Genomic DNA, 10,808 nt, shown 5'->3' with positions numbered 1-10,808 from the left:
CCAGTGAGGCTAGGCGGGGATCACTCCTGCTGGTGTGCGTGAAGGCCCAGTGTGTGGTGGGCGGCTTTGGGCTGGGATGTAGCACCCACTGGTTTCTATAAGAAATGAGGCTGGGGCCCCAACGTGGTAGTCTAGCAGCGAAGGTTCTTGCAGCTAAGGTCACCACCGGGATCCCATGTGGGCTCTGGTTCTAATCCCAGCAGCCTACTTCCCATCCAGCTCCCTGCTTGTGGACTAGGAAAGCAGTCAAGGACGGTCCAAAGCCTTGGGACCCTGCACCCGCGTGGGAACCAGAGGAGGCTCCTGGCTTCAGATCAGCGCAGCTCTGGCCATTGCGGCCATTTAGGGAGTGAATCAGCAGATGGAAGATTCTCCTCTCTGTACACCTGACTTTTCAATAAAAATAAATAAAATCTTACAAAAAAAGGAATGGGCAGGAGCTAGATCTGACCCAGCAATTATACCTATCAGTGTGTGTGTAGGCTGCTGTGGGTGACAGGAGTTGGACCCTGGACTGGCGGGCACACACAGGTCAGGGATCACCTCAGATGAGATTTCTTTGAGGGTCCCCTCAAATAAACTGCTGCATTCAGAATTCCAACCATGGGGGCCTGGCAGCATGGCCTAGTGGTTAAAGTCCTCACCTTGAACACGCCAGGATCCCATTTGGGCGCCGGTTCTAATCCTGGCTGCTCCACTTCCCATCCTGCTCCCTGCCTGTGGCCTGGGAAAGCAGTCGAGGACGGCCCAAAACTTTGGGACCCTGCACCCATGTGGGGGATACCTGGAAGAAGTTCCTGGATCCTGGCTTTGGATCGGCATAGCATCGGCCGTTGCACTCACTTGGGGAGTGAATCATCGGACAGAAGATCTTCCTCTCTGTCTCTCCTCCTCTCTGTATATCTCCCTTTCCAATAAATAAATAAATCTTAAAAATAAAAAAAAGAATTAAAAAAAAAGGACCTGTGCCCACACAGTGGAGAGCCTGTGTGTGAACGGGGCCCCCTCAGTTACTGAAGATGCTGCAGAGCAGAGCATGCCCAGATGCCCGTGGAGCATGAGGCAGTCGCTCGGAGCCTGCGGACGACATCTGGTACCAGAGCAGAGGAAGAAGGGCAGAATCAACTGGTCAGCTTCCACAGAGAAGCCTGAGAGTAATTTTCTGGGTGAACGGAGACTCGGGGTGGGCTGCGTCAGCCCATGGACCTTGGGGGGATTTCCTCATCCTTGGATGTACAAGCTGGATATGTCAGAACTATTGAAACACCACTGGAACAGAACCCTCAGAACATACTCCCCATTGAGGACCCTGGGATGACATCGGGTGGCCGTTCCGTACCCATGGGTACTAAGGCAGATGGAAGGCTGGGTATGGCTTCTCCCCTTGTCTCCCCACAGATACAGGAAGGTGTGGAAATAGTGGACTCATCTGCTTTCCCCTCGTCCTGGACCATTCCACCTTACCTAATCAACTGCGTAAACATTATCAAAGATAAAATTTTTAAAGAAATAAGTACCCTTGACCATGCCCTGGGCAGACAGGCTGGGCTGTTGTGGCGGCAGCTGCCCCACAGCGCCACCTGCAGGGCGCCCATGGGTTCGGCATTCAGAGTTGCGTGGAAGGAAGCAACAGCACTGAGTTCCTTCCCAGGATGTCCCCTGTCCGGTTGTGTCCACACAGGGAGCCATGATGTCTCCATCTGCAATTGCTGACTTTTTTTTTTTTAAGATTTATTTTTGTTGGAAAGGCAGGTCTGATTTACAGAAAGATCTTCCGTCTGCTGCTTCACTCCCCAGGTGACCACAGCAGCCAGACCTGGTGGCCAGGCTGAATCCAGGAGCCAGGAGCTCCATCCAGGTCCAGCCGGTGGGTTACAGCAGCCAGGCACTTGGGCCGGCCCCTGCTGCCTCCCAGGGACACCAGCAGATGGGCAAAAGTGGCCGGGCCTTGAGCCCAGTCACTCTGCTAGGGAAGTGGGTACCGCTAGCACCATCGTCACTTCGCCATGCCAAATGCCCTGATTTCATTTCTTGGTTATCTGCATTTTTGAGCACCTGTGGAGGTATTTAAAATTTTGGGATAATGTGTATTATGAAAAAGCTACAATGGATTTTGAATAAACAGACTGAAATAAACTTTGGTTTTAATTGTTTTAAGTTGTTTGTTTGTTTTTAAGAAAGGCAGAGTTACAGAAAGTGAAGGAGAGACAGAGAAAGATCTTCCATCTGCTGCTTCACTCCCCAAGGGGCTGCAATGGCCAGAGCTGAGCCAATCTATAGCCAGCATCCAGAAACTTCTTTCAGGTCTCCCACGCGGGTGCAGGGTCCCAAGGCTTTGGGCCGTCCTCGACTGCTTTCCCGGGCAGTCGGCTTCCTCTCTATCTCCCCTCTCTGTAAATGTGGCTTTCCAATAAAAATACAAGTGAAATAAAATCTTATTTTAAAAAAGTGCTTTTCCGGAAAGAGACCAACCGGGACCTGACTCAGTTTCCCAGTTGGGGAACGGCCAGATGTCCACCTGCAACTAGCGCCACCTCCACCAGAGGGCAGTGGCGCCACGCCCGACGCTCCGGAGCGAGAAGCCCCCCAACACCCCAACACCCCAACACCCTCGGGGGCGCGACTTCCACGATGGGCGCTCGGGAGGCCCCCGACCGGGTTCCCCGCTGACCCGGGCTCCCCGGATGGAAGCGCGCGGGGCAAGCTGTCGCGCGCATGCAAGTTGGTTTCCACGCACAAACTTGAACCTGCCAGCTCCGGTCGCGCAGAATCGCGGGTCCCGGGCTCTCCGCGGCGCGCGCTCGGACCCCGCACGCTCCTTCCGGGCGCACCGGAGCCGGCCCGGGGTCCTGATGGCTTCCCTGCCTCCCGCAGGCCTCCACCCCAAGTCCACCCTGCGCCCAGCGCGCCCCTCGTCCCAGGGGTCCCCAGAGGACAGCTGCGAGCCCCCCGGGGTGCGGTGGGGTGGGGGGGACGGACACAAGGACCTGGACAGTGTCCCCCCAACCCCAACCCCCGCCTCTAAACTTAGCGGCGGTGACGCGCGGCCAGGCGATCGCTGCGGCCCAGGGGACACTGAGGGGCCCGAATCCAGGGGGGCGGCTCGGCTCGCTAGCCTCTATTTATAGTGCCCGGAGCCCGAAATAGCGCGCAGCCGAGCGGCCGGGATGACGCGGGAGCCCGCCGGGGACTGACTCACCGGGCCCCGAGCGGAGGCCCCCGGATGAGGGGGCCAGTTAGAGGCGCCGGGCCCCGACCCCGCATCCTCCCGGCCACCTCTTCCGCGAGACATCCCGAGTGTCCGCGGGACGGGCTGTGGGTGGCTGTGCAGCCCCTGAGAAAGCAAGCAGCATGAGAGACTGCAGTCGGGTAAGAGGAGGAACTTCCAGGCAGAAGGAGGGGGCGGGACGGACATGCGCACCCCAGGAACCGCTTTGGCAGCCACTAGGCGCCAACTTGAGCCACGTGGAGATTTCTTTATGGACTTGAACTCAGAGAGGCCCCATTGCCTGATCCACAAATGCCCTCAGTGGGGGTTCCCCTGAAAGCCTGGAAGTCAAGGACAGGTCTCCCACGTGGCTGGCACCTGGGTCACAACCGGCTGCCGCCCAGGGCATGCATGAGCCGGACGCCAGAGCCAGGAGCCTGAGGTGTGACACGGGCATGGCACAGGCATGACTTCTTGGTCATCGACTCTTTCCAGTACCCTGGGCCACCCCCAGCCCGGCTTTGCACCAGGAGCAGGAGGTGAGCAGCATGGCCCGGGGCGGTGCCATGGAGGGGGCGGGGCTCCTTGCTGGCCACCCTTACCTACCTGTCAGCTGGGAGCGGCCACCCACCTGGGGGACAATCGGCCCCTCCCACGTGGACAGCCCTGCTGGCAGACTGCCCTGTCATCCCCCTGGGCGGGGCCAGGGCTTCCTGGGTTTTGATCGCAGTACCAGCGGGACTCACTGCATTGGTACACAGGACAGCAGCATCCAGCCCTGCTTCCCTTCCAGCTCCCTGCTTATGCACCCAGGCAGCGCACGCTGGTCCAAGTACTGGGGTCCCTGCCATTCTTGGAGAAGACCCATTTAAGGAGTCACCCAGCAGATGGAAGAGCTCTCTCCCCAACATCTTGTCTTTGAAATGGATAATAAATAAGGACACCTTAGACGGTGCTTTTTTTTTTAAAGTTTATTTTTTTATTGGAAAGTCAGATGTACAAAGAGGAAGAGAGAAGAGAGGAAGATCTTCCACCTGTTGATTCACTCCCCAGGGGGCCGCAAGGGAGCCAATCCAAAGCCAGGAGCCAGGAGCTACTCCGGGTCTCCCACACAGGTGCAGGGTCCCAAGGCTTTGGGCTGTCCTCTACTGCTTTCCCAGGCCACAAGCAGGGAGCTGGATGGGAAGTGGAGCATCCAGGACTCGAACCGACGCCCATATGGGATCCCGGCGCCTTAGCTCAGGTGCAGGATTAGCTAGCTATGCTATGGTGCCAACCCTTCACAAAGATTTTCTTTTTTTCTTTTTTGAGAATGTAAAGTGATCAAAGAGTTTTTAAAGGTGGCTGCAGCAATGCTCCGACAAGCCAGGAGAGTGCCCTGGGCACAGGGAGCACGGGACACCATGTTACTGTGGACATGCCCTGAGGGAGCAGGGGAGACCTCCAGGGTGAAGGTCTGGCAAAGGCAGAGGAAGCTTTCGAGGTGAGATAGCCCGGGTAAGGGCCTGCGGTGGGAAACTGCTCCACGAATCTGAGAAACTTGAAAATGATCTGGATGGCTGGCGCAGGGGAGAGCAGGGGGTGGGGAGAGAGAAGAAGTGATACTGCACAGCCAAGGGCCGGGACCCGGGACCAGGGACCAGGAAGGACCTCGGAGTGCGGCGTCTCTGCATGGAGAACTGCAGGCCGTGGGGCTGTGGGCGTCACTGTGCGTGCTCAGTGTGGTTCAAGTTCATGAGCCGCTGTGCCTACCTCAGCCACCATTGTCGGCAGGTGCAGGCTGACTTTTTTTTTAAGATTTATTTATTTTTATTGGAAAGGCAGATCAGATTTACAAAGAGAAGGAGAGACGTGGGAGGGCAGGATTGAACTTCCAGCTCCCAGCGTTGCCCTCAGCCCGACTCCAGCCCCTGCAAGCATGGCTATGTCTGTTTCTACCTCGCAAATAAATAGAAATGTAAGAAATATTTTGTTGAGGGGTCAGCATTGTACTATATAAGGGGTTAAGCACCACCTAATAACCCAAAGGAGTACTAATTCAAATCCCAGCTGTCCCACTTGCAATCCAGCTCCCTGCTAATGAGTCTTGGCCCGTGTACTGGAGATCCTACCCCATGGCGGAGACCCAGATGGGGTAACTGGCTGCTGGCTTTGGTCTGGCACAAGCCTGGCAGTTGTGGCCACTTGAAGGGTGAACTAGTAGAATGGAAGTTTTTTCCGTCTCACTTTCTCTCCATAAATCTAATCTCCCTTCCCAAGAAAAATAAAGAGAGAGAGACAAAGAGAGGGACTGGCACCATAGCCAAGTGCCAAAAGGCCTCGCCTTGCATGTGCCAGGATCCCATATGGCCACAGGTTCTAATCCCAGCGACCCTGCTTTCCATCCAGCTCCCTGCTTGTAGCCTGGGAAACACCCCGTAGGCCCCAGGGACAGGTGTGGCTCTTGGTCCAGTGAGTCGCAGCTAGGGAAATGAGAGGCTGCAGAATCTGGGGATGTGGGCGTGGGCAGCAGGTGGGACAGGGTGGTGCCTGGCATATCCTGAGGGCTGTATATGTGGGCTTTCAGACCTGCCTGGGCCCTGTGAAAACCTCACAGCATCACAGCAGTGATGATGGGAGAGCGAGCTCCTGGGACCAATGGAACACTTGGGGCTCGTGCAATGGCTCAATTGACTAATCCTCTGCTTGCAAGAACCAGCATCCTAGATGGGCATTGGTTCCAGTCCCGACTGCTCTACTTCCTGTCCAGCTCCCTGTTTGTGGCCTGGGAAAGCAGTCGAGGACAGCCCAAAGCCTTGGGACCCTGCACCCGTATGGGAGACCTGGAGTAGCTCCTGGCTCCTGGCTTAAGATTGGCTCAGCACTGGCCATTGCAGTCACTTGGGGAGTGAGTCATTGAATGGAAGATACTTCTCTCTGTCTCCTCTCCTCTCTATATCTGACTTTGCAATTAAAAAAAATAACTTTTTGGGCCCGGCGCGGTGGCGCAAGTGGTTAAAGGTCCTCGCCTTGCACGCCCGGGATCCCATATGGGCGCCGGTTCTAATCCCGGCAGCCCCGCTTCCCTTCCAGCTCCCTGCATGTGGCCTGGGAAAGCAGTCGAGGACAGCCCAAAGCTTTGGGAACCTGCACCCGCGTGGGAGACCCGGAAGAGGCTCCTGGCTTCGGATCGGCATAGTATCGACCCGTTGCGCTCACTTGGGGAGTGAATCATCGGACGGAAGATCTTCCTCTCTGTCTCTCCTCTCTGTATATCCGCCTTTCCAATAAAAATAATAATAATAATAATAATAATAAATCTTTAAAAAAATAACTTTAAAAAAAAAATAATAAATCTTCAAAAGAAAGAAAGAAAAAGAATAGAGAGATCTTTCTTCCACTAGTTCATCCCCTAAATGACCAGAAGTAAAACGATCCAAAGGCAGGAGCCAGGAGAGTCTTCTGAGTCTCCCACACAGGTGCAGGGTCCCAAGGCTTTGGGCCGTCCTCGACTGCTTTCCCAGGCCACAGGCAGGGAGCTGGATGGGAAGTGGAGCAGCTGAGACACCAACCGGTGCCCATATGGGATGCGTGGCTTCATCCCCTACATGCCAAAGCACCAGCCCTTGTTTATTGGAAAGGCAGAGTTAGAGGAAGAGCGATGAAGCCAAGACCCAAGATCTCCCTCACAGTCTCCTACGTGGGTGGCAGAGACCAAGCACCTTCCCAGGTATACCAGCTTCCAGGTGGGATCCTGGTGTCGCTGGGCTCCACTGCCAGCCCCTAGGGCTTCTCCCTTAGGACTTCCCACTGGCTGTATCCCAGGACAGGCAGGAATATTCGGCGGGAACTCCCTTACGGCTGGGATCACCTTTAGGAGTGACCCCTGCCACCTGTCAATGAGGACTAATTTTTATTACTTATTTATCTTAAAGATTTATTCATTTTTGTTGTAAAAGCAGATTAGATTTAGAAGGACAAGGAGAAATAGAAAGATCTTCCATCTGCTGATTCACTCCCCAAATGGCTGCCATGTCAGGAGCTGAGCCTATCCAAATCCAGGAGCCAGAAACATCTTTTTCCAGGTCTCCCATGCAGGTGCAGGGTCCCAAGGCTTTAGGCCATCCCATACTGCTTTCCCAGGACACAAGGAGACAGCTGAATGGGAAGTGGAGCAACATGAGATCCTCTTGTGTGCAAGGCAAGGAACGAGCCATTGAGCCATTTTGCCAGACCCCACAGCAGCTTCATGGAAGCCACTGACCCTGACCATAAGGGCATGATCAATGGCTTCAAAGTTACCCCGTGTGATGGAGACCCTTGCCATGAGCCAGCAATGACGTGAAAACGGGCCTTGCCCCAGAACCCGGCTTCTCCTGGCCCTTGACCCGGAAGGTGCAAGTGAACAGCCCTTGTATCCCCCATCCATCCCTGCCCGGGGTGGGGGGTGGGGGCCTGGCCACCTTCCCATAGGAGGCAAGCAGACACTGTGGCCCTGAGCGAGTCACAGCAAGTAATGAACGAAGAAAAAGGGGGCTCCTAGGGGACCATGACAGCTCCCTGACTCAGGGCCAGGGATTGGTGTGAAGACCCAAAAGAAATTCCTGGCTCCTGGCTCCTGGCTTCAGACTGACTCAGCTCCAGATGTTTTGGCCACATGGGGAGTGAACCAGCAGATGGGAGATCTTCCTGTCTCTTCTTCTCTATGTAAATCTGCTTTTCCAATACGACAAAAAAGTAAACCTTTATAATAATAATAATAATTTAAAAAGTGGTAGTTGCAGCTAAGTCAGTTAAAGTTTCACTTCCCCAGAAAGGCTTCCCCACCCCCTGAGCAGGTCATGGATTTTACTGTCCCTAGGGGGCCGGGGGCCACCTATAAACAGACCCCACTCACGTGTTTACGCTCTCCCACCAAGCCTTCCCCACCATGCACCTCCAGTTTCCCACCTGAGACACCACGGATGACTACATCAGCATCAATAACAAAAAACTGAGAGGGGACCCTGGCGCTGGGCACAGAGCCTCCTGCCAGGTAAGCATGCCATGTGTGAGTTCCAGCTGCTCAGCTTCTGCTCCAGGTCCTTGCTAATGCGCCTGGGCAAACAGCAGGAAAGACCCACCTGGATGGGCATCCAAGCTCCAGGCTGTGGCCCTGGCCCAGTCCCGGTCACTTTGTCCATTTGGGAAGGGAGTCAGCCAGCCTAAGATCTCTCTCTCTCTTTTCCCGCCTCCCCCCACCCCCAACCCATCTCTGTCTGCCACTCTGGCATTCAGTTAAAATATATATATATTTAAAAACCAAAATTATACTTTTGTTGAAGGGAGTGAGTTGACGCTGAAGTTGAACCACGTCCTTTGCAATTCAAGCTACAAGCAGAGTCCCAGTCTCTCCATTCACCGAATCGGGGTCACCATGGCACCTCTAGCCCAGCTCCTGCCAGCGATCCCGGCGGTTAAAGGGGGGCGCCTCGTGGGGCGCGGGGCACCAGCCCCAAGCCGGCCCTGGGCCGCTGGAGCTCCTGGAAGGTCCGGCACAGCCTGGGCGCGCGCGCCGTGCGCCCGGCACCCGCGGAGAGCGAGGTCCCCTGGCCGTGCGTGCGCGCTGCGTGCGTGCGTGGGGAGGCGGGCGAGCGGTGACTCAGGCGCGCCGCCCCCGATCCTCTCGAGGGGGCGCGCACGGCCTCGGGAACCCGCGCGGCGCCGCGTCCATTTTTACCCCAGCGCCGCTAAATATAGGCGCGGCGTTCGAGCCCGGCCCGAAATAGCGGCCCCCAGATAAGGCAGCCGGCTCAGCGCTTCCGGGGAGCGGAATAGGGGGGCGGCAGCCGGGGAGGGGCACCCTCACCCCGGTCCCAGGCACCTGCACCCCTAAGGCCTGGCCTTCCCCCTCCATTGTCAACCTGCTCCTTCATCGCTCTCCTAATTCTCCCTCCCAAACCCGCCCCTTCCCCTCGCCCCCCACCCCGTCAGGCCCGCATGCCCTCCGCTCCCTGCCTGCCCCGAGTCCCGCGGCTCTTTGCCTCCCTAAAGCTGTGCTCTGTCCCCAGGCCTGGGCGGGATACTGGACCAGCTGGCCAGGGTGCAAGGCTGGAGGCTGCGTGCGAGCCTGGTTTGATCCATGCTGGATTTCAAGGACCAGGGTTGGGGCTCAGGCCGAAGAACAGATGGAGACAAAGTTTCGCAAAGTTGTGAGGCCGGAGTGGTCGGGTTCCACCAGGGTCTTCCCTCCTACCTGCGTCTTGGGCATTGGGCGCAGCAGCCCCAGGGGGTGCAGCACCCTGCTGTCCGGGGTTGGGGGGAAGACTCGGGGTCCCCATTTGCAGTTGCACTCTCCGGCACAGCCCTTCCCACTCTGGAATCCCATGCCTCCCGCTGCCCGCTCCAGGAGCCAGTATCTGCGCAAGGCACTAGATTTCACTTAGCACAAGTTCATGCTGTCTGCATTCTTCTAGTAAGGGGCATAAGGAGCCCCCTCCTCCAAGCCGCCCCACGGGGGAGCAGGAGTGGAGTGCCCAGATGTTGGTTCCAGGAGAATTTACACAGAAACGCTGGGCAGTGGCTGGGAGGCAGCCAGCCAGCAGTGCTGGGGTTACCGCACTCCAGCCACATGCCCCCCATTGCTAAACCCTCCAGGTTGGAGGGATGGGAAGAGGCGGGTAAGGTGAGGGTGCTGTACCATCAAGCAAAGGACTAGAGCCTGGAGAATCTTGTGAGGCCGGAAGGAAGAATTGTGCACTTAGAATAAAGGAATGGGGGCCCGCACGAAAACGTAGTGGTTAAGGTCCTCACCTTCCATGTCCGTGATCACATATGGGCACCGGTTCTAATCCCGGCAGCTCCACTTCCCATCCAGCTCCCTGCCTGTGGCCTGGGAAAGCAGTCCAGGACGGCCCAAAGCCTTGGGACCCTACACCCACGTGGGAGACCAGGAGGAAGCTCCTGGCTCCTGACTTAGGATTGGGTCAGCTCTAGCCATTGTAGCCGCTTGGGGAGTGAATCATCGGACGGAGGATCTTCCTCTCTGTCTCTCCTCCTCCTCTCTGTATATCTGAGTTTCCAATAAAAAAATAAATAAATCTTTAAATAATAATAATAATAAAAGAATAAAGGAATGGGGGCGCTGGGAAGTCAGCGCAAACCAGCTCACTGTGAAGCTGGCAGCAGGGCCCTGGGGAGCATGGCAGACCCTGTGCAGGTGTGTGCTTTAGAGTAAAAGCTTTCTGGCTGCTTGTGAGGTGAGCAAGGGGCCGGAGGCCTAGTCCCTTGAGGGGCGAGGAGAGTGCGCTAGGAATGTGGAGGCGAGTCAGGGTTTGTAAGGAGGTGATGTAGGAGCAGGGCGTCCTGGAGTGAGACCCCGGGGTCTCACCTGGTAGGAGGGTGGCAGATGGGGCCGTCCATCCTGAGGGTGAGAGGAAGCAGGTGTGGGGGAAGGGCAGGTTTCAGCTTCGTCCAAGTTTTATTTACTGAGCGAATTGTTCAGAGAGAATCTGCTTCCTCCCTCCCACAGCCCGCTTAGGGCTCTCCAGGACTCCCTCTAAGGTCCGGCTGGCCGGATGCAAGGGGTTACCATGACAGCCCAGGATGGCAGGGAGCCATCACTCAGCACCTGTGTGTACAC

Source organism: Ochotona curzoniae, unplaced genomic scaffold (assembly GCF_017591425.1).
Source record: "Ochotona curzoniae isolate NIBS_2020 unplaced genomic scaffold, NIBS_Ocur_1.0 contig_2699, whole genome shotgun sequence".
NCBI lineage: Eukaryota > Metazoa > Chordata > Mammalia > Lagomorpha > Ochotonidae > Ochotona > Ochotona curzoniae.
Note: the sequence above shows the minus strand (reverse complement) of the source record.